This window comes from Tamandua tetradactyla, chromosome 3 (assembly GCF_023851605.1).
Source record: "Tamandua tetradactyla isolate mTamTet1 chromosome 3, mTamTet1.pri, whole genome shotgun sequence".
In the NCBI taxonomy this organism is placed as follows: Eukaryota; Metazoa; Chordata; class Mammalia; order Pilosa; family Myrmecophagidae; genus Tamandua; species Tamandua tetradactyla.
Window position 1 is genome coordinate 171,351,274 of NC_135329.1, and position 24,793 is coordinate 171,376,066.

General features: G+C 38.3%; 1 protein-coding gene across 7 annotated transcripts in view; it reads right to left on the reverse strand.

Annotated features, from left to right (window-relative positions):
- The window catches only part of ANKRD44 (ankyrin repeat domain 44), a 347,994-nt gene that overhangs the window by 190,514 nt on the left and 132,687 nt on the right, over window positions 1-24,793 (reverse strand). The window contains exon 1 of one of the 7 annotated variants that reach the window (XM_077154545.1): window positions 10,665-14,638. The exons of the other annotated variants lie outside the window; for them this stretch is intronic. The gene's annotated coding sequence lies outside the window, so the exon portion shown is untranslated. Of the gene's footprint in view, window positions 1-10,664; window positions 14,639-24,793 lie in introns of those variants that run through there. 7 annotated transcript variants of the gene reach the window in all.

A 24,793-nucleotide genomic window follows, 5' to 3' on the forward strand; every position in this document is an offset into this window, starting at 1 on the left:
CTAGTTTCCTGTGGGCAAGCACCTGTGAGCAGCCAGGACTGGAGATTAGGAACCATGAGGCCAAATGTAAGAAGAGGCACCCCGAACACTAGAAAAGCTAGGCAAATGCTGTTCCATATCTAGACAGTGAGTGAATTAGCCAATTGCTGGAATTTTCACAGAAAACTTTTTTTATGGTACAGGGGTAATGCACCATAAAACTATGAGATAACGTGCTGGCATCAGGAACCATCCACTTCAAAACCTAAACAATGAAAGATGTGTTTTAATAGCAACTCTGAATATCTATATGTGGCAGCTTTTAAATTAGGAGTTATTTTAGATAATACACCTTAAAATGACATAGTGATGATATCAATGAGTTGATTAACTTTATTAAACGAACAGAAAAATTTTCTAATAATTTTCACAGTGAACTTAGGGGGAAGGGGGCTGTTGAGACAAAGAGAAATAATACTGTTCTTGCCTTTAAGTGAATACTGTAGTAAAAGCAGCAAACAAAAAGGCTAAAAAACAACAAAGTGGACTACAAATCTGCTTAAAGAACTTCTAAGGTGTACTGGGAGATCCACATCCTAGACCAGCCATATGGCCAACACAGACATCTTTAGAATTTGAATTTAAAATATAACTCTGAATGTCTTGATTGGGGCGTGCCCCCAGCTCAGCACAGCTTCCACCACTCCCTACCACATCATGCGTATTGCTTGCTGGGCTCTGAAAACCTCTGAGTTGGCAAGTGGGATGTGTGCTTTTCTAAGTATGCTCACGCCTTTGGCCAAAAGCAATACAATTTGGATCCAATCAACTGCAATCCACAAACATGTTCTGAGGCACATTACCAAAAACAGTTCTGGGCAGCTTTTAGGAGCCAGGCGTCTTGAAAGGTTCCTGGAATAGAAAGTTGAATGAGGAAGGATCCCTGTTCTATAAGGTCTCAGATACTGAAATGACAAAGACACCCAGTGAAAGTGACAGATGTCACAGAGAGGAAGTTCTATGGTAAAAATACATTTAGAGAATTGGGGCTTTTGATTCTAGACTGAGTAATTTCTTTAGAAAGAAAGCATCACTAGAATCGAGAAGAAATCACTAACATTGTTTGGGTACTTAATCATGGGCCCTGCTCTAAGCAAATTCCATGGACTACGCCTGGAGTGGGTAGGGCCTACAAGTATCTCCATTTACGAACAAGGAAAGAGGGGTAAAGAGAGGCTAATTATGTAGCCCAAAGTAACAATACAGCTGATAGGTAATAGAACCACAGCTGGACCCCAGGCAGTACAGCCACCACAGCTCATGCTTTTAGTCACTATTCTATGCTGTAACTCAAGAATTAGAAGGCTATACAGACTTCTTGCAAATATTCTTGAGCAACCAAAGTTTTTCTTTCTAGTTCGAGGTTCATCAAGTCAATTCTAGTCTGATATTTAGTATCTTGAGAGAAATTGCTGTGTCCAAGAATAAAAGCACGACAGGTCTAGTTTTCAAGCTAATGGAAAATAATAAATTTGGCATTCTGGTTTATAAATCAGTCTCTTGTGAGCTTAGATTGTATTTTAGTTTCCTAGCTGCTAAAACAAATAACATACAATGAGTTGGCTTAACATCAGGAATTTATTGGCTCATAGGTTCAGAGGCTAGAAAGCTTGCTTCCTAAATGGTTGGAATCTTCTGGCTGGCCAGGAATATTTAGGGTTCCTTGGCTTTTCCATCACATGGCTATGCACATGGTGACATTATCGCCTCTCTCTTACTGACTTCTGACTTCTGGCTGCACCCTGTGGCTTCTCTCTCCCTCTGACTTCACTCTATTGACAAAGGACTCCACTAAGCCAGACTAAAACCCAACCTGATTCAGTAGGGCCACTCCTTAAATAAGTAATGAAGAGATCTCATTTACAATGGGTCCTACCAGAATGGGGACCAAGAACGTGTCCAAACTGGAGTACACAATTCAATCCACCACAAATAGTATGAGTCAGTTCCCCAAATTAGAATCACTCTTGCACTGAGCTCTGAAAAGTGAAGTTTCCCCACAAATATTAAAGTGTGAAAAGCATCAGACAAATGTGGTAAGACATGCCTTCAAGCAGTGCCCTATCAGTTAAAAAAAATTAAAACTTTGGACCACATACAAACTTTATTTACTTATTTAACTGGTTATTCATAAAATTCATACACACATTATTTATCATATTTAATATTATATAAGACACATACAAAACACATTTAAACATTTTTAAAGAAAAAAAAGTAGCTATTCCATTGCCCCCAATGGATCATCTTGCATACTTCTGGAATGCCAACACTCTCCTTTTTAGAATCTACTATTTTAGGTCAAGGATTATGTTTTAGGGCTGGAGCATCCAACTTAGAGCAGTGTCTTACTATCATCAAATAGGAAGATCACTCAAAATCACATCAAGGATAATTTCTACACTTACGGGAAGCACTGTACATTGCTACTTTATAGATGAAACTCATAGGAATGGATCTTAAGAGTGGGGGTCTTGGAAAATCTGGTAATGTTTTAACATTATTCAAACTGGTTCTGACATGTCCTGGTTTACAAAATACCTCTTGCCTGATAAGCATGTACTATACTTGCTTACTTTACCTTACGTTACCTTTCAGTGCTGGGCAAGCAGAAGAGATTGGAATAATATTTATCATGTGACTGGCACATAGCCAAAAAGAGAAAATCCTTGCCATCTGCTTTAATGAGAAATACCTAGCCCTTCCCCTTTACCAGGTCCCTGTTTCTTAGGAGTCAGATTATTCTAGAAGCAGCATGATAAATATAGCAATCTCTCTCTCATCTAGCATCCACTGAGCGGAATGTGAACTCAGCAACCTGCCCTGTATAATTCAAGGATTCAAGATCTTTGCAATGATGACTTGCCTTTGGAGCCTGAGCTGACATGTCAGAAATTCAACTACCCGTGGCCACCCTGCTGTAAGGAAGTCCAGGCCACATGGAGAGGCCATGCGTAGGTGCTTAGGCTGACAGCCAGCATCAACTGCCAGATATGTGAGTGAAGACATCTCCAAATGATTCTAGGCCCCATCTGTCGAATCACCCTCCCAGCTGACAAGTCTTTGCAGCTGAGCGCCAAACATCATGGAATCAGACGAGCCATCCCCACCATGCCCTGCCTAAATTCCTAACTCACAAAATCCTTCAGCATAATAAAATGGTTGTTTTATTCCACTCAATTTGTTATACAGCATTGCTCTCTGAAGTGTTCTCTGAATTACTGGAGAAAGACAACATTATGTTTAGTGTGATAAGGCTTTATTCATTTCCTAATTCATGGGCAAATCAGATAGCCATTGATATTAATATATACAACTCTCTAATAATAACACTTTATTAAACTCAAACACCATTTCCCTTGTATGCCAGAAAGCAGTCAGTTGTTATATTTGCAGAATAATGGCGACCATGGTATTACTTCACTGTCTCCTGAAAAGCCACTCTTTAGTTCTGTCCCCTCTCTCAGAAATGAATTGGCACATGATGGTATACAATTGCTCATCCTCCTCCTACAGCTCTTCCCCTTCTCCTCCCTACTGGCTCAAGCCAAGAACCCGGGAGTCTTTCTTGATATCTCTCTCTTCCCTGCCCCTTACATTTACTTCACCACCAAATCCTGCATGTCCTACCCCAATACCTACCTAGAAACAATTCATGGCTTTTCACCTCTAGTGATATGAGTAATCTAAAAGGGTGGCGCATGAGTTCATGGCAGCCTGACCTCTGCTACCACCCTACTCCAGGTACATCATTTCGGCCTTGACCCAGCAAGCGTCTTCCCACTCGTCTCATAGACTCTACTCTTCCCCTCACACAACAGCCAGAATGACTTTTTAAAATATCCACCAGAACCTTTTACACTTAGACTGAAACCCACACCCCTCACCATGGTTCACACAGCTTGGAATCAACTGGCCCTTCCCTGTCTCCTCACCAATCTTTCTGTGCCTGTTTGAAACTGTTTTGTACCCCAGAAAAGCCATGTTCTTTAATCCTCATTCAATATTGTTGGGTGGGATATTTGATTAAGTTGTTTCCAAGGAGATGTGACCTACCCAATTGTGGGTGGGACCTTATGATTTGGTGGTTTCCATGGAAATGTGTCCCCAGCCATTCAAGGTGAGATTGCTTACTAGAGTCCTTTAAGAAGGAACCATTTTGGAAAAAGCTTCAGAGTCAACAGAGAGAGCAAATAGGAGACCCAGATGTTTGGAGATGCAGGAAGAAAATGCCCCCAGTGAAACTGTTTGGAATCAAAAGCCAAAGGACCCAGCAGAAGCTTGCTTTGCTTTCCCTGCTGCCAGAGGTGTTCTGGACCCATTGGCCGCTCTAGAGTCAAGGTATCTTTACCTGGATGCCTTAATTTGGACCTCATTATGGCTTTAAAACTGTAAACTTGTAACATAAATTCTTTCTTTAAGAGCTGTTCCATTTCTGGTATATTGCATTCCAGCAGCTTTAGCAAACCAAAACACTTCCTTTCCTCCAATTTCTCTCTCACTCACCATCCTCCAGCCACACTGACGTCCTTTCAGTTCCTGGAACTTGCACACTCTCCCAACACTCCTCATGTCTTTATCCTGCCTGAAACAACCCCATCATTTCCTTGTGGCCCCCAATTCATGGCCAGAATCAGCTTAAATATCACTGCCCCCTCATAGAGGCCTTTTCCTGATAACCTTTTGTTCATTACCAAAGCACACTGTTTGCTTCCTTCATGGCAGTCTTCTCAATTTATAAGTTCCTGTTGATTCGATCCATCACCTGTTAATGTCTGTCTCCCTATTACACTGTCAGCTCCAGGAGGCAAGGACCAGGCCTGTGCCCACCATCAAAACATTCCCAAACCTAGCATAGTGCCTGGCACATAGCCAGTTCAATCAGTATACATTGAATGCGTGTGTTAACTTGCACATTGTGTGGCAACTGGCCTGTGATGTTTGAGAACTTTTGTTTTCCTTCCAGTTTGACCAAAGATCAGTGGTTCTCAAAGTATGGTTCCCAACCAGAAGCATCAGTCTCACCTAGGAACTGGTTAGAAATGCAGATTCTTAGGCTCCACCCTAGGCCTACTGAGGGTGAGGCCCTGCAAACTGTGTTTTCAAAAGCCCTCTAGGATTCTGATGTGTACTCAAGTTTGAGAACCGCTGCCATAGACTATTCCCAAAACTCATTCTATAGCAGTTGTGCCCCAACGTGTATTCCATAGAAGACTGGTGCTGAGGGATGATTCTAGGCATTAGGTTTAAAAAAAAATAAAAGACATTCAAAATTAAGTGAGTTTGGAAAACACTATGTTTAAGAAAGTTAAACCACATTTTCTTACAGCAGGAATTCTCAGAGCCTTTAACAAGGCAATGTGTTTTGTTAATCATTAAAACACAAGGAAATTTTCAAAAGAAGTGCTTTTCCCCCCTCTAAGCACTTGTCCGATTCATGTTCTGGACTCTGAGAAACACACTTTGGAAAATGCTGTCATAATGTGTTCTTCCTCAGAGAAAATCTTTCTACCATTATTCCAATCCATCATGTGTCCAATGATATCAATGATGTCTAAGTCACTGACAGCAACTGCTTTGTTTTGTGTATCTTTACCATTTTTTATCTGTCTTTAATTTGAAAATAAAAAGATTTGAGCACATCCTCATATATATATATATATCCATATTTAAATATCAGTAAAAAGAAATCTGATATGTCTTATTAAAGCCTGAAATATTTATGAAGACAAATATGGAAAGGTAGCAAATGGTGAAAATTTCAAGTTGAATTACAATGAGAAGCAAAGTTTAGTCTCTTTTCCTATAGTGGAGTAAGCAGAGTAGTAGCTTCAGTATTTCATTGTGAGAGAAAGGTCCTCTAATGAGCATCAAAGAACTAGATCATGTTTGAGGCTCTGACTAAGCTTTGGATTTTTTCCCCAGTTGAATGGAGAGAGGGGAAATACTCCCTGATAATGGAGGGCAAACTGTGCAAGCGACTGAAAACTGTTGGTTCCAGGTGACAATCAGTAACACTGAGAAGGCTGAGCCAGCTTGGAAATAGGAAGTTAAAATATTCATGCCAAACATGCAGTGCTTGCTTAATCAGGGCTAATGATTAGCTTCCTAATGAAACCTTTAAAAGCTCAGTTGAACAGAGAAAACATTTGCTTGCCTGAAAGCAAATAGGTCTGTTTGTAATGTAATCAGACATCTGGAGCACAGAAGACTACCAACCCTCATTGTGCAGAGACAGGTCTGTTCACGGACTTGGGATCTTCCTGCGAAGATGAGGATAGTCAAAGCATGAGGGAGGGGGAGGGTGGTGGCCAGGAAGTTACTCATGAGAACATCCACTACATTCATTTATTAGGCAACTACAGGATTTAAGCCTCAGACCCTGATATAGACTTCAGGCATTTGTGCTAAACACAAGGAGCTCTCAAACAGAGGCACCAGATGAGGAAAGGCTGTGGGAAGATGGCAGAGTAGGAAGCTCCAGGAATCAGTCATTCTCCCAAAACAAATCTTGAACTGGCAGGAACTGTCTGAATCAACAATCTGAAACCCAATACAATGTCTAGTGGACATTGTATGACATTCAGGAAGAGCTGGAGGAAGAAGATGGTAAATTGTGGTAAATATGGGTGAATTTCACCCTCTATGCAGTAATTACCACCCTCCACCCCCCAACCACATGGCAGGCAGCAGTGGGAACTGCAGCCCATACTCCTAGTACACTGTGGGCTCCAAAATCCAGGGGTGTATGGCTGATGGACAAACACTGCTGTTGGTCAGCCACTTCAGACTGCTGGGAGGGGGTGGGAGGGACGGGAGGCGGTGGGCTTTAAGGACAGCCATTCTAACCCCTCTCAGGGAAAAGTGATAAAGAAGTCTTAAAAAGGCAGTGCCTAGTTTTTCTTCCCCTCTTCCCTCTTTCCATTCCCCACTTAGGAACAAATCTAGTTTGAAAAAGTCACAAATTGATTATTCTAGCCCTCAGCAATAACAACAAAGCAAATTAGCAATCCTAGAGGAGTAGGAGAAGTAGATTTCCAGGGTATTAACAACATAATACTTTAAATGTCCAGTTCTCAACAAAAAATTGCAAAGCTCACAAAGAAACAGGAAAAAATACAGACCATACACAGGAAAGATAAATAAAAGAACTTTCCAGAAAGCATCACAGAGGAAGTGCATATATTGGAATTATAGTCAAAGACTTCAACAATCATCCTAAATATGTTCAGTGAGCTAAAGGAATCCATATATAATGAACCAAAGGAAATTAGGAAAACATCTGAACAAAATTACTTAAGGTATATATATATACATACACACACACACACACATATATATATATATACATATACATATATTGGTTCATATGTTTATATATGAACCAAACAGAAATTTTGGAGCTGCAAAGTATAGTAATTGAAATGAAAAACTCACTAAACAGATTCAGTGGCAGATTTGAACAGATGGAAGAACGGATCAACAAACTTGAATACAAGATCATTGAAATTATCCAGTGTGAGGCGCAGAGAGGAAAAATAATGAAGAAAAATGACATCATCAGGTGTACCAACATAGAAATCATTGGAGCCCAGAAGAATAAGAGAGAGAGAGAAAGGGTCAGGAAAAGTATTGGAAGAAATAATAGCTGAAAACTTCTCAAATCTGATAAAAGATAATAATGTGCACATGCAGGAAGTTCAATGAACTCCAAGCAAAACAGACTCTAAGAGATCTACACGAAGACACATTTGAGTGAGATTGTCAGAATCTAAAGACAAAGAGATTTAAGCAGCAAGTGAGAAGCAACTTGTCATATAACAGCACATTTCTCATCAGAAACCAAGACAGTGGGATGATATATTTAAAGTCCTTGAAGAAAAGCCATGAATTCTGTATCTGGCAAAATTCCCTTTCACAAATGAAGGTGAAATTAAGATATTTTCAGGTAAACAAAATCTGAAAGCCTTCATTACCAGAAAACCTGCCCCACGAGCAAACCTAAAGAGAATCCTTCAGGCTGAACTAAAAGGACACTAGACAGTAACTCAAAGCCATAGGAAGAAATAAAGAACATTGGTAAATGAACCTACATAGGTAAATAAAACTCTTGTTACATTGTACTTTTGGTTTGCAGCTGCTCTTCTGCCCTACCCCTTATGGCTTAACAGGCAAATATGTAAACTACTGAAATTAGGTTGGGACTAGTATGTCGAATTAGATTGTTAATGCTTTAAGATTTTAATAATAATTACAAAGGTACCACTAAGAAAATAACTAAAAAAATACAGATAAAAGGAAAGTAGAGAATCAAAATGGTACACTAAAAAAAAGTAAACACAAAAAAGGCAGTAATGAAGTAATTGCAATGGATTTTTAGATTTTACATCAAAAGCAGAAACAACTAGAGAAAAAAATAGATAAAATAGACTTGCCAAAATTAAAAACTTCTGCATCAAAGGACATTATCAAGAAAGGGAAAGCCAGCTTACACAAGGAGACAATATTTGGAAACCATACATCTGATAAGGTTTTAATATTTAGAATATATAAAGAACACCTGCAGCTCAACAACAAAAAGACAAACAACCCAATTAAAAAACAGGACAAGGATCTGAAAAGACATTTCTGAAAGATATTCAAATGGTCAATAAGTATATGAAAAGGTGCTCAAGATCATTAGCCATTAAAGAAATGCAAATTGAAACTATAATGAGCTACCACTTCACACCCACAAAGATGGCTATTATTTTTAAAAAATGGAAAATAACAAATGTTGATGAGGATGCAGAGAAATAGGAATCCTTGTACACTGTTGGTAGGAAGGTAAAATGGTGCAACCATTGTGGAAAACAGTTTGGCAGATCCTCAGAAAGAATAATTCATATGACCTAGCAATTCCACTTCTAATTGTATACCCAAAAGTATTGAAAGCAAGGACTCATGTACTTGTACACCAATGGTCATAGCAGCATTTTTCACAATAACCAAGAGGTGGAAACAGCCCAAGTGTCCATCAACAGAAGAATGAATAAACAAAGTGTGGTATCTCCATACGATGGACAGAACACTATTCAGCCATAAAAAGAAGTGAAGGGCGGGTACATGTTACAGCACTGATGAACCTTGAAGTCAATGTGTTGAGTCTGATAAAAATAAGTCAGATAAAAAAGGACAAATATTGTATGATTGCTCTTATATTAAATACTTAGAATAGGGCAGTGCAACAGTGGCTCAGTGGCAGAATTCTGACCTGCCATGCCGGAGACCCAGGCTCGATTCCCTTTCTGTCATGGTCAGGTTCATGTGTCAACTTGGCCAGGTGGTGGTACCTGTTTGTCTGGTTGGGCAAGTGCTGGCCTGTCTGTTGCAATGAGGACATTTCATAGAATTAGCTCATGAGCACGTCAGCTGCATCCACAGCTGATTCTGTTTGTGATCAGCCAAGGGGAGTGTCTTCTGCAATGAGTGATACGTAATCTAATCACGGGAAGCCTTTTAAGGAGGATTCAGAAGAGACAGGTTCTCTTCCTGCTTCGGCCAGTGACCCTCTCCTGTGGAGTTCGTCCAGACCCTCCATCAGAATCATCAGCTTCACAGCCTGCCCTATGGATTTTGGACTCTACGTTCCCGTGGTTACATGAGAAACTTTTATAAATTTTATATTTATGAATATTTCCTGTTGATTCTGTCTCTCTAGAGAACCCTAACCAATACACCTGCCCATGCCAAAAAAAATTTTTTTAATCCAAAAGCTTTTAAAAACTTAGAATAAGCAAATTCCATTTCCTGTTGATTCTGTTTCTCTAGAGAACCCTAACTAATACACCTGCCCATGCCAAAAAATATTTTTTAAATCCAAAAGCTTTTAAAAACTTAGAATAAGCAAATTCATAGAGATAGGAAGCAGAATAGTGGTCACCAGGGGTAACGGAGGGAGGAACGAAGTGGTATTGCTAAATGAGGATGCGTTTTGGTTTGGGATGATGAACTCAGTCTGGAAATAGATAGTGGTGTAAACTACACAGCATACGTAATATTGTCAATGTACTTTATGTCAAATAATTGTCCACTTAAAATAGTTAAAATTATTTTTATGTCATGTGCATTTCATTACAATTAAAATCCTTTCTTTTTACAGTAGAGACACCAGTGATTGAAAGGAGCTAAAATAGTCAAATAATGAGTCCAATTCTGGTGATTCCAGAATTTCAGTTTGGGAGCACTTTTGGTGGCAGTCTACTGGGGCTGCTTTTGTATTTCAGGCAGATTGTTATGCTTAGGCTATATGTTAAAATGTAATAAAAATTAAAAGTTTATAAAGTTGTTCTCAAATCAAAAATTACCATTAATACAATGACCACCACTACCATTTTCATCACCATCATCATCATTAGTGGCTTAGAGAAGGAGGTTGGTACAGAGGGAGGGTGGGCTTAAAAGCTCTCCTGTGACCCCCACTCCACACCCCCCACTCCACTTCCCCACGCTGCGCTGAGTGCAGCCCTCTAACTCTCTGAGAGTCCTGGTCACACAAAGGGCGTACAGTCCCCCAACATTTCCACTCCCACTTTGGCACTGACCGTTTCCTTTCAGACCTTGGTTTTCATATCCGTCTCACCCACCTGATTCTGTGACCCAGGGGGATAGGAACCCTGTCCTAGTCCTCTTCAAGTCCGGCCCCCGTCATAGCCCCAGGATCACGACCGAGGCCCAACAGATGTCTGCCGACTGAAGAGAAATAGTTCATTTAACTGCCACATAAGTTTTAAATTTTGTTTTTTAAATATTAAAGATTAATAGGATTGGGGGAAATATGCTAATCAAGTTTAGGAACTGCTAACAGGACCTATTTGAAATTGTTGAATGGCTAACTAAAATCTGGCCATATCTTTAGAATTAAGATGGTCATAGTGTAGCTTCAAGATGGATTTCTTATGAGGAAAATGAAAATACAGTCAATCATTTGATCTTTCCAGAAAAGTTTCATGTTTAGTCCAGGACTACTAAGCCACTATTCAAAATTATGGGCAATAAAATCTTCCTTGGCTTTTTTCAATTACATCTACAATTACATCTACATAATACATGAAGTCCTTTAAAATAAAACTTTTCCCATACTCTAGCAATTATTCTTTCAATAGGAAGTTCAAAAAGAGGATATTTAAATATATTGTAAAGAAAACCCAAGCATTGCAGTTATGCTGTACCTCTGCCTGAAGTCAAATTATAAGTTAAACAGATCTCTCTGACACTTAGAATCTTGTCTAAAGCCAGGTTCTTAATATTACCTTAGGTCAAGTTGATACATTTGTTCTCTAGTTTTTCTTCCTTGGGATGAAAGCCATTAAAGGTTTTCTAATGTTGGAGAACTATATATTAAAATATGAATTTATTTCTGAGGGAAATCTATTTTCCAAGGTACCAACTACAAAAATAATAATTCTTTGAAAAAGAGAATTTTATAATTAAATGGATTCAGTGGTGCTGAGTAAAATCCACTATCTAAAAATGTCATTTGAAATTATTTCTATTTTTACAAAGAATACAATCCTAATGAACCATCCTTATTTGGTCTCCCTTCTAACCCACTGTTATGCTTAAAGCAACTGCTACTGAAGGTCAGACTTAGAAAACACGCCCAACAAATAAAAGGGTAATGATACGGTCATGATTAAAAGGGTCTGGCCAAGAAGAGGCACACTGTAATAAAATCCTAGAAGGATTATTTTAAGAATATGAAATGTATGAAATAATGCTCAAATACCCACATAGATAAATCACAAACACATAATGTTGAGTAGAAATAAGCAAGTTACAGAGCACACAAATTGCATATGCACTGTTTTTCAAGATACACAATCTATTGCTTTGGGCATTCAGACACACACATGCACACACATATATTAAAAGTACAAATAAAGGGCGGGCCACGGTGGCTCAGCAGGCAAGAATGCTTGCCTGCCATGCTAGAGGACCCGGGTTCGATTCCTGATGCCTGCCCATGTAAAAAATAAATAAATAAATAAATAAGTACAAATAAAATTTGAGCATATAAAGAGAAGGTTGGGAAGAATATATACAACTTTAGAATGGGGGCTCTTGCTGGGCACAGAGAGAAGGTGCTACATCCGGGAGGCCTGAAGGAGGATTCCAGCTATATTCGTCCTTTAAAGTCTGGGCCATAGTTGTGGGTGTGAGTGACTCAATCAAGAAAAAAGCCAGTCCCAGTTCTCACAGAACTAATATTCTAGTGGAGGAAGACAAGACAGAAGATGAACAAATAAATACATTGCTTATGTCAGGAGGTGAACAGTGCTAGGAGAAAAGGGTTAGAGGCTGATAGAAAGGTACTTTTTACATGAAAAGAACACAGGAGGTATCCCAGATAAGGAGACATTTGTGTTGAGACATAAATGATGCAAGGGCAAAACATATATTTATCTAGGGAAGAAGCTCCAAATCTAATTTAAAAAATTATTGAACACGGTACAGTGTTAACATTTGTTCAACCTCAGAGGTGGGCTCATGGTTATTTTTTGAAGGTTTTAAATTTTTCAAGCCAAAACAAGACTTTTTAAAAGGCCCAGTGCCATCAATTACTGAAAGATTAGGAGGAAAGGTGTTAGACATCATAAATCCCTTCCAAGTTACACATCTCTGCCCACTATTAGGTTATGTGCAAATGTATTTGTTTGCTTGTTTTTTGTTTCTTAAATAAAGTACATGTCTTTTCAAACACTAAGATCCCCATTAAGGGAGAAGGGCAAAAGATGGAGAATTCCGCACATGTGATTTAAATAGGGAGAGAAACATGTATACAAAGCAAGTGAGGACACAAGATAAAAACCAACACAAAGCACTGATGACAAAAGTCAGAACTTCTGTGAGCCAGAAAGAAAAATACACAGTGTCTGTACCGTTGAGCTAGAGATGTCATTTATGACATACTACAATGTCACCCTGCTCCCTGCTTCATCCATAGAAAGGAATATTTTAGCAGTTCCCTGTTCCCTCAAGCTCTGCAAAGCAGAAAAAAGTTACAACTACATTAATCCTTCAAATCCTTTATTGAAGATAACATAAATTGACTAAGAAAATATATGAAGAACTGTATGAGATGTCAGCTCTAGTGCTATAACAATAGCAGGTATTTAATAAATATTTGATGAATGAATATACGTGGGTTGCCTCATGGCAATATTAAAAAATGATGCTTTATAGTATTCAGAGTATTTCAAGTTCACAAAAGTTCGTCACATACTGTGACAGAAACTGTGCCAGTTTCTATTAATAGAAACATTAATTCTTTGAGTAGAAAGCCACCGGAAGCACTTCTAGATAATAGTATATAAGCAGTCATGTCTTTAATGGAAATGTCCATAAAGATACACTCGTCCTTTCCTCTTATGAATGGCTGGAATTTGGATGTGATGAATGGAGCACAGGTGGCCATATTGGGTCACGAACTGGAAGTCATGTATCAAAGAGGGCAGTGCAAAAGCAGATGTCATGCTTTTAGACAGTCTTAGATAGCCTATCTTTGGACTTCTTTTACATGGACAGTCAATTAATTTCTATTTTGCTTAAGTCACTGTTAATATCACTTTCTGTGGAATGCAACAAATGTGATCTTAAGTGATAAATGTATGTCATCTCATCTCTCTAACCACAACTTTATATGGTTGTGGTTACATAAATACATAAAATATATTAAAATTTTCAACAAAATACTTGCAAATTGAATCCATCAGTACACTAAAAGAATTATCTCAGGAATGCAATAGTGGTTCAACATAAGAAAATCAATTAATGTAATATACCATATTAATAAAAAGAAGGGAAAAAAACAAACTATCAAGGCCAAGCCTTTGATCTTGAGACTTATTCTTATGAAGCTTATGTAGGTAGCAGAGAAGCTTAGCCTACCTATAGGTATTCCTAAGAATCACCTCTGGAGGACCTCTTTTGTTGCTCAGATGTGCCCCCACTCTCTCTAAGCCCAACTCTGCAAGTGAAACCATTGCCCTCCCCACAACGTGGGACATGACATCCAGGGGTGAAATTCTCCCTGGTGATGTGGGAGATGACTCCCAGGGATGAGTCTGGCCCTGGTACTGTGGGATCAACAATTCCATCTTGACCAAAAGGGGGAAAAGAAGTGTAGCAAAGTATCAGTGACTGTGCGAGTTCAAATAGAGTCGAGAGGCCACTCTGGAGGTTGCTCTTATGCAAGCTTCAGTTAGACATTTCTATCTATCATAACTTGCCAAACCCCAACCAAAACCATTCCAGCCAATCCTAAAGAACACCTAGGGCAATTCTACTTCCCTCCAGCCACTCCAATACACGATAAACTAAAAAGGGATATCTATATAATGCATACGAATAATTTCCAGGACAACCTCTCGACTCTGTTTGAAATCTCTCAGTCACTGAAACTTTATTTTATCTCATTTCTCTCTTCCCTCTTTTGGTCAAGAAGGTTTTCTCGATCCAATGGGTGCATTTTAAAAGTCTTAACCTTAGGGTGGCCGTGTTGGCTCAGCAGGCAGAGTTCTCACCTGCCATGCCAGAGACCCGGGTTTGATTCCTGGTGCCTGCCCATGCAAAAAAAAAAACAAAAAACAAAAAACTCTTAACCTTATACTTTGTGGGCTTTCTTGTTTTCTTTAAAAAAAAAAAAACATATATATATATATATATATATATATATATATATATATATGTCTTGGTCTGTACACTTCCCAAAAAACAAAAAAGCAAAACAAACAAAAATAAACAAACCAATGTTCAACAAATGGTGCTTCAATACAGGATACTCACATGGAAAAATAATAAAATGTGACCCCGCCAAACAGCATACCAAAAAAATATATTTCTTTGTTTTTACCATTTATAAACATAATATATGATCAGTGTAAAAAACTTTATTATGCCTAGAGGAATGAGGAAGAAAATCCCATTATCCAGATTCAACTATAACCCTTTGGTGAATGTTCTTCTAGACCTCTTCTTATATATATACATATATACACATATGTGCTGTTTAACAACTGGCTTTTTCACTCAAAAATAGATCTTGAAGACCTTATCGACCACCAAATATATATATGTAAAAATTGGTACAAATCACCTGTTGGGGATTGAATCATATCCCCACGAAAGGCATGTTCAAGTCTCAACCCCTGGTCCGATGGTGTGAACCCATTTGAAGATGGCATTAGTTAACCTTTAAAGATATCATTAGTTACCAGCTAGAAGTAAAAACTTAAAATTATGGAACTGTAACCCATGACCCATGCCAAACTCTGATAGCTGTTCTACAACTAATTGTGATGCTGTGCTTTGAAATATATTGCGTTTTTGTACATATGTTATTTTTCACCAAAAAAAAAAAAAGTCGATTGTGATGATAAAAAAATATTTAAGCCTCCTAGCCTCCTATATTCTGGAGGAACTAGAAGGAAAATCTGAAAGGATGGTATGGTAGCCCATGACAAACTCTGAGATCTGTCCTGTAACTACGTATTGAAGAGTACTTTAAAAACTACTGCTTTTTTCTTTCTTTGCTTCGTGTATATGATATATTATACAATAAAAAAAAATTTTTTTAAAAGATGTCATTAGTTAAGGTGTGCCCAAACTGAGTGAGGGTGGGCCTAAATCATTATAGTTGAAGTCCTTATAATCATAGGAATTTGGACCAAAAAAGCCATGCAAATTTTAAAGGATTGTTTAATTGATTGATTTTGCCCTTTTCTATATGTAATAAATGTGTTTAAGGTTTTAATTCCTTTTAGTGATAACTGAGTAGTAGCCTACTAATGTTGATATGTGGAGTTTTTATTTTGACATATGTGTTATTAGAATGAAATTTTTTAATTAAAAAAAAAAAAAGCCATGGAGAGAGCGTGGATATCAGTAGGACCCCAAGAAGAAAGGAGAAGATACCACCACGTGCACTGCCACGTGACAGAGAAAACAAGGACCAAGGATTGCCAGCAGCCAGCCACACAATCTGCCTTTGAAGACAAAGCATCACCTTGCTCATGCCTAATTCAGGGCTTCTCCAAGACTCAAAATTAATTCCCATTGTTTAAGCCAACTGTTCTATTTGTTTTGGCAGCTGGGAAACTAAAACACAACCCTTTTTAAAGATAGGATGATATTACCAGATGTGGATATACTGTGATACATTTAAAAATTACCTACAGGCTATTTCCAATTTCTTGTCGTTATAAACTACACAGTTATAAACATCTTTTTGCATATATAGTTATCCAATTATTTTCCTTGGGGTTAATCTCCTGGCATGGTGCTGCTGTGTCAAAGGTTGTGCACCATTAGATGTAGGTGCATATTACCAAAGTGACCCCCAAAAGGGCAGTACAAATTACACTCTTACAAAAAATTGTGAGTGTGTCCTTTCCTTTGCATCCTCCTCGAGATTTTATTTTCACCTTTGCTGAGCAGATGGTTAAACAATGACGCTGTATGGCTGTCCTTAAATATTTCCCCCAGTCATAGTCCACTCTTTTCATCCTTTTATTTTTTTACATCTAGGATTTATTTTGGTATCAGAAATTAGGCAAGGATTCATTGTTATATTTTTGCATCAGACCAGCCAGTTGTCCCAAAACCATTTATTAAATAATCTCTTGTTCCCCAATGATTTAAAATGCTTCCTTTATCTCATACACTTGGGTCTAATTCTGGACTTTCTAGTTAGTCCCTTTAACGTGATTGTCTGTTCTTGTGCCAATAACACACTGCATTTCTTTTTTTAATGCAATTTTATTGAAATATATTAACATACCATATAATCATCCAAAGTACACAATCAATGGCTCACAATATTATATAGTTGTGCATTCATCGCCACAATATTAGAACATTTTCATTATCCAAAAAAATTAAAATTAAAAAGAACACACAAAGCATGCCATATCCCTTACCTACCACCCCATTATGTATTTATTTTTCAATCTTTATTTCTTTACTTATCTGTCCACACCATGGATAAAGGGATTGTCAGTCACAAAGTTTTCACAATCCCATGGTCACAGTGTAAAAGCCATATAGTTATACATTCATCATCAAGAATGAAGACTACTGGATTGAAGTTCAACAATTTCAGGTATTTCCTTCTAGTTATTCTAATACACTAAGAACTAAAAAGGAATATCTATATATTGCATAAGAATAACCGCCAGAATGACCTCTCAACTCTATGTGAATTTCTCAACCACTGAAACTTTATTTTGCTTCATTTCTATTCCCCTTTTTGATCAAGAAGGCTTTCACAATCCCACAATGCCAGGGCCAGACTCATCCCTGGGAGTCATGTCCCATGTAGAGGGGAGGGTATTAAGTTTCTTTACAGAGTTGGCTTAGAGAGGCCACATCTGAGCAACAAAAGAGGTTCTCGTGGGGGAACTCTTAGGTATAATTATAAGTAGGCTTAGCATCTCCATTGCAGGAATAAGTTATATAAGGTCAAGACCCAAGATAGAGGCCTTGGCTTATTAAATTGGTAGTCCCGTGTACCTAGGAAAATATCAGGAATTCCCCAGGTAGGGAAGTTTAATATTTCCATATTTTTCCCCAGTCCCTCAAGGGGACTTTGCAAATATTTTTTTATTTTATGCCCAAATTTCTCTGGGATGTATCAGAGTATTACATTAACCTGTTAAAATAACAAGATCTCATTCCCTATTTAAGGTTCCATGTAATTATGTTGTTTGAATAAATTGACCATACAGATTAAATTAACTAGTGTGCTACAGAGAATATAAATTCAGTACCAAATAAACTCTTCCTTTGGTCTCATACAGAAGGTGAAATGTCAATCTCATCCTTTACATTGTATTCTGGTTTACCTTAGTCCTAATGAGATCAGCTTCATTTATATTTCTAACCGAAGACTGATCTTTTTTCACCTTCTTTAACAGTTGCTGTATGAGGTAATGCTGGCTTTCATAGCTGCAGAGTTCTAATTCTGAGTCTCAGGTTCACACAGATACCTGCAGTTCCAGGGAACAACCAGGTTATACACAAAGAGCTTAGTATCTCAGAATTTAGAAATAACAGTTAAAACTGACTGCTATAAGAGCGTACAATCTAGAACTTTTACAATAAGCCTCACTGAGCATTCTGTGCTCCTAAATCATCGATTACCCAATCTCTGCACATGTTCTATCTCCTGATAACCTATGCTCTCGAATTCAATTCAGAGTTTTTACATTATAGTCGGTCCATATTAGTGAGGCCTTACAATATTTGTCTTCTCATTTCTGGTTTATTTCACTCCACAAAATATCTTTAAGCTTAATTCACCTACTTGCATGCCTCACAACTTCATTTCTCCTTGGAGTCACTCAATATTACATTGTATGTATAAACCACAGTTTGCCCTTCTGTTCATCAGTCGATGTTCACTTAGGCCACCTCCATCCATTGGCAATTGTGAATAATGCTGTCATAAACACCAGTGTGCAAGGGTCCATTAATGATCCTGCTTTCTGTACCTTCAAGTATATAGTGCAAGGGTCCATTAATGATCCTGCTTTTTGTACCTCCAAGTATATAGTGCAAGGGTCCATTAATGATCCTGCTTTCTGCACCTCCAAGTATATAGCGAACAATGGGGTTGCAGGATCACATGGCAACCCTATACTTAGCCTCCTGTAGAACCACCACACTGCCCTGGCTGAGTGGTAGCACCATTTTACTTCCCTACCAGCAGTGGATCAGCACATCTCTCTGTCCACATTTTCTCTTTATTTTTTAAGCAATTTATTCACACACCATGCAGTTCATCTTAATTAAACATTCAATAGCTCTCAGTAAAATCACATAGTTATGCATCCATCACCACAATCTATATGAGAACATTTCCATTTCTTCCACAAAAAAAAGAAGAGGCAAAAGAAAAAAAAATGAATGATTAAAAAAAAAAAAGAAGGAGGAACACCATCATGAATCCTATACCCCTCTCTTATATCCCTCTTTTATTGACTTTTAGCTTTGGTTAAGTGCCTTTATTGCAATTAATGCAAACATATTACAATGTTACTGTTAACTATAGACCCTAGTTTGCATTCTTGTATTTTTTTCCATATACCATCCCATTTCAACACCTTGCAATGCTGACATTCATTTGTTCTTCCTCATGCAAAAACTTTCTTATATTTCTACATACAGTCACCGTCACTGGCCACTCTTGGTTTTGCTAAGTTATACAGTTCCAGTTTTTATCTTCTGTCTTTCCTTCTGGTGTCACACATGTCCCTAACCTTCCTTTTTCAACCATACTCACCCTCAGCTTTGTTCATTATACTTACAATACTTTTTACCCTTACTGACAGTCTTCATTTCTATACTCTTCTCCTATCTTCTCTCTCCTGTTTTTTTTCTATCTGCCTGTAGCATTCCCTTTATTATTTCTTGCAGAGCAAATGTCTTGTTCACAAACACTCTCGGTGTGTTTGTCTGAAAATATTTTAAACTTCCCTCATTTTTTGATTGACAGTTTTGCTGGATATAGAATTCTTGGCTGGCAATTTTTGACTTTCAGTATCTTAAATATATCATATCACTGCCTTCTCACCTCCATGGTTTCTACTGAGAAATCCACACTGAGTCTTACTGAGCTTCCCTTGTATGTGATGGATTGCTTTTCTCTTGCTGCTTTCAGAATTCTCTCTTTGTCTTTGACATTTGACAATCTGATTAGTAAGTGTCTTGGAGTAGGTCTATTCAGATTTATTCTCTTTGGGCTATGTTGAGCTTCTTGGATCTGTAATTTTATGCTTTCCATAAGAGTTGGGAAATTTTCAGTGATTATTTCCTCCATTATTCTTTCTGCCTCTTTTCTCTTCTCTCCTCCTTCTGGGACACCCATAATGTGCATATTCGTGTGCTTCATATTGTCATTCAATTCCCTGAGACCCTGCTCACATTTTTCCATTCTTCTCCCTATCTGTTCTTTAGTGTGTGGGATTTCAGATGTTCTGTCCTCTAGTTTACTAATTCTTTCTCTGCCTCTTTAAATCTGTTTCCATCTCTTCTATTGGGTCTTTCATTCCCATAAGTTCTGCCATTTGTTTTTTCAAGCTTTTGAGTTCTTCTTTATGGTTACCCAATGTCTTCTTTGTATCCTTCATCTCTTTTGCCATATTATCCTTCATATCTTCATTGATTTGCTTTTTAAATTTGATTTAGCATGTTTGTTTGAACATCACTAACTAGTTGTTTCAACTCTTGTATCTCATTTGACATGTTAGTTTGTTCATTTGACTGGGCCATATCTTCATTTTTCCTAGTATGACTCTTGAGTTTTTGCTGGTGTCTAGGCATCTTGATTAGTTTACTCTGAAGACTGTTTGCTCTCTTTTACTTAGGGTTTTCTTATTGGTTGGCTTTGTTCCCTATTTTTTGACATTCAGTTATTCTAGATCTCTAGCTTGGCTCTAGCTATTTAACTGATTGGTATTTTTCATCTCTTGTTTTTCTGGATCTTACTCTGCCAGATAGAATCCACCTCAATCAGATTTTTTTGGACAAGACAGGCCCAGGACTCAGAATGAGAGTGTAACCAGTCAAGGTTTTCTGAGGATGAGGCCTAGCAGGCTGCCAGTCGTTCCTATGAGGCCTCTTGAATCTGTGTTTTTCCTATCCTGTCCAGCAGATGGCACTTGTTAGCCTGCAGCCCACCCCCCTCCCTGCTCCCACCCCAGCATAAAGTGGTGCAGTGCTTGCTTTTAATTCTCAGCAGACCCTGTCCCTACCAGGGGCATGGCTGAGACAGAGGCTAAGGTAGAAGGCAGGCATAAACTGTTTCTGTTTTCCAGGCCCGGGGGTGTGAATTCTCTAAATGAGAGCTGCCACTAGTTCTGAGCCTTGTCCCACCCCCCCTTTTCTTGGGGAGGATATGCCCTTTAGAGAATTATCTCCTTCACCTGACTAGTTACTTTATCTCTCAGACATTCCTTAACTCTGCCCTTGCTTGGGAAGGGGGGGGGGGAGGAGGAAGGAAGGAAGAAGAGTAGGAAGGAAAGAAATGGAAACAGAAATAGAAAAAAAAATCCTTTTCAGAGCCAGACCTCAGTCCCCTGATTGGCCAATCGTGAGCCAGAGTTGGTACCTGGCTATATGTGCCCCTTTTCTTGGGGTACAGTCCTCTTTCATTATTCTGGGCTCAGTCAACTCCAAAAACCTCTGCTTTTTCGTTTTGTTTTGTCACCTCTGCCTCCTCTTTGCAGAGGAGAAACCTCCAGTTTCCTTTGGTGATTTTTCCAGATTTAACTATTTCTCAGAATGTATATTCAGCATTTGAATTTGCTCATTAATTTCATAATTGGAGCTTCATTAACCAACCTTTCCTTGCTCCTAATGGAGACTGCTACTTTGTCTCACAGGGAAGTAACTGCAAAACAGCCCATGGTGCCAGTTGGGGAGGGGCATCAGCCTCCACAGCTTGGGAGATTTACAATTCTGCACCGTGGTCTCTGCCCTTCCACCTTCCAGGCTGTTATACAAAGTGTATCCAGTCACGGGAGTCCCCCAGCACTTGTTCCAGGTAGTTCCTGGCTATTTACTAGCTGCCCTAGAGGACAGACTAAATCCCAAACCTCTCTATACTGGCATCTTTTCCTGCCTCCTTCAACACTCACACACTTTTTAATAGCCATATTTTTATAATTTGTTCTAATATTGTTTGTGAAAGTCTCTCCTCATTGATTTTCTTTTTCATGAGTTGTCTTTAGTCTCACATGTTTATTCCTCTGGATAAAGTTTAAAATTCTTTTATCAAGTTTCCTGTCCCAGACCCAACTGCTACCACCAATTCCATTGCACTAAATTTATAAGTTAATATAAAACAATTGGCATCTTAATTGAGTATTCTTCCCATATAAGAAAAATATGTTTATTCACATTTATATCCTGACCCAAAATTTGATATCTAATATAAAAGGTGCCATGATTCATTATCCTAGAGACCTTCACATCCTCAAGTTATTTAAAAATGCATCTTTTAATTGCTGGAGTTTTCTTTGTGCTGTAAAAATGTCTAGCAAGTACCATTATACTTGGAATGTTTTGTTCCTGTAGCTTCAAAGCATCCATCTCTGTTATTTGGAGCGTTCAAGTCAGATACCATTGTGAGATGCCTCCCATAAGAGAAGCTGGCTCCCTGGCCTGCATGGGCCAGTACTGGAGACCCATGGTCTCAAGGTGGTGACCAGCTCCCAGAGGATAATTAGAAATGATGCTAACCAGATCTACTTCACACATTTTAAATGGCCATGAAGCCACATCTTTGCAGCTTGCTCAGTGGTTTCTGGAGCTTATAAATCACTCTCTATAGGACACAGGTCATGGCTTCCAAACCACAGCCCCAACCCTAGGCAGCGATCCAACCAGGGGGAGGCCTGTGACACTACTGCTGGCCACGTGCTGAGAGATAGTTACCCACCCAGGACACAAAGCACCACTCCCATATCTGTGAAAGGATCTCCAGCCACCCTCTGCCAGCAAGCCAGAAGTGCTGTCAAGTCCTGGCCAAGTTTCTGGACCAGAGTTTTTGCTTTCTAGGTGCAAGTGGCCAGAGAAACCTCAGTTACTGAATATTTACTGATCTCATGGACAGTTAGCAAAACGGTGGCCTACAGGCCAGATTTGGCCCACAGAACTATTTTCTTTGGCCTGCACAATGTTGGACAATTTTTTTGGAACCAACATTTAACAATTTAAGAATTTCACATAAAAGGTCAGATTTCCTGTATTTTCTCTTGAAATCTCGATCACAGTAAGCCATCATTCCTGCTTGGCCGCACTGGGCAAGGGCCGAGCAGTTCATCACATTTACTGACTTTGAGCCTCTTTCCTTTAGAGTACCTGAGTTTGCAACCCCAACCTACAGCTTCCTATTCCCAAAAGTTTTGGATTCTGGTCTAATGTAGAGATGGTGCCCAGGTGTCTAGGCTGGAAAACATCTTATGTATATTAAGCTTTATGTATTTTGCTTTATTATATATATGTTATTTTTCACAAAAAGAAAGAAAAAAAGTCAATTGTGGTGATAAAAAAAATATTTAAGGCTTCTAGCCTCCTATATTCTGGAGCAGCTAGAAGGAAAAATCTGAGAGGATCCTATGGTAGCCCATGACAAACTCTGGGATCTGTCCTGTAACTACTTGCTGAAGAGTGCTTTGAAAACTATTGCTCTTTTTATCTCTTTGGTTTGTATATATGTTATACTGTACAATAAGAAAAAAGTTTAAAGAAAAAGAAAAAAACAAGTATGATGTATTTGGGTGAGGGAAAATACATAAAAACCTAAAAGTCTGAAAAAGTTGTGCTACACAGTTTGTATGTTTGATGTTCAAAGGATTTTGACATGATAGATTCAGCTGAGAAAAATTTAAAGACATGAACTGTATCTCTTCAAGTTCTTTAAGTAAAGTCCTACTTGATCACTCCTCAGTGATCAAAATAATATATTCTATTAAAAAAATAGCTCACCATCCCTACACAAGTGCACAGACAGGAACAAATTATAAGTTTACTACTGATAATCTGTCTTATTTATCTTTTTTTTTGGCATGGGCTGTCACTGGGAATCAAACCCAGGTCTCTAGCAAGGCAGGCAAGAACTCTGCCTGCTGAGCCACTGTGGCCTGCTCTGTCTTATTTATCTTTAAAAAATTCCCTCATCATATGAAGTCAGGTTTTTCTTACTTTAATTTTTTCAATTTCTATTATTATTTGCTTATTTATTTATTTATTTATTTATTACTTGGGTCTTGAGACTATAGGCCACAATCCCCTGAATTAATGCCCTTATTCAAGAACTGCTGCTTTAATGGCTTCTTCCCTTTTTTTCATTACAATTTCTTTGCCAACGTAAGCTTAGCCTTCATCTCAAGATTTATTCTATTATATTCACATACGCACCAGTACACTTGGGGCAAATGCTATTAGCGCAAATAATAAACATTAACAGCTTGGCAAAAACTATTTTGTGGTATAAAACAAATTGATTAAAATAAGCAACCTGGGGACAATCTAACTGTTGAAAGACATTTTTGATACAATTGCACAAAACAAAATTGAACATGTACTAGGTATTAGAATTATTGATTAATTTTGTTTGGTTTGTTTATGGAGATAGATGATGAGAGAGGGTGGTGGGGTTCTTATCTGTTAGAGATACTTCAGTAAAAGAAATAAACATCATGGGTTTGCTATCACGTGGAACTTATAAATCTTAAAAATGTAGCTTTCAAATCATAAGAGACTTTAAACATCACTAGTCCACGCATGGGAAGAAGGTTTCAATTTGCACACCAACACCAATTTAATGGTGCTGTTTGGAGAAGCAATTTTGGTCTCATGAAGACACAAAGGAAAAAAAGTGCTATGAACTGTTAGTGATGCCCGCCAGGGGCACAAGATAGGAGAACGTGCTACCTGTTAGTCCCCTTTAGAACTTCCAGGCTAGTGGTCTTTCAAAGAGCTTATTACTTGCTAAGTCAACTCATAAGTTCATTTGACAGCTCTGTCAGTTAAAGAGTTATCTTTTATTTGTGAGCTGAAATCTTAATTTCTGTAGTTGACAACCACATGGCACAATGGTAGCTCTAATTCCATTTTAACTTGAGAGTGTTTGAACTACTAGTCTCTTGTTCATCCCAAATCCAATTGGACTCACCTGGTATATCCCTCATTGTCTTCACCACTTGTCAGT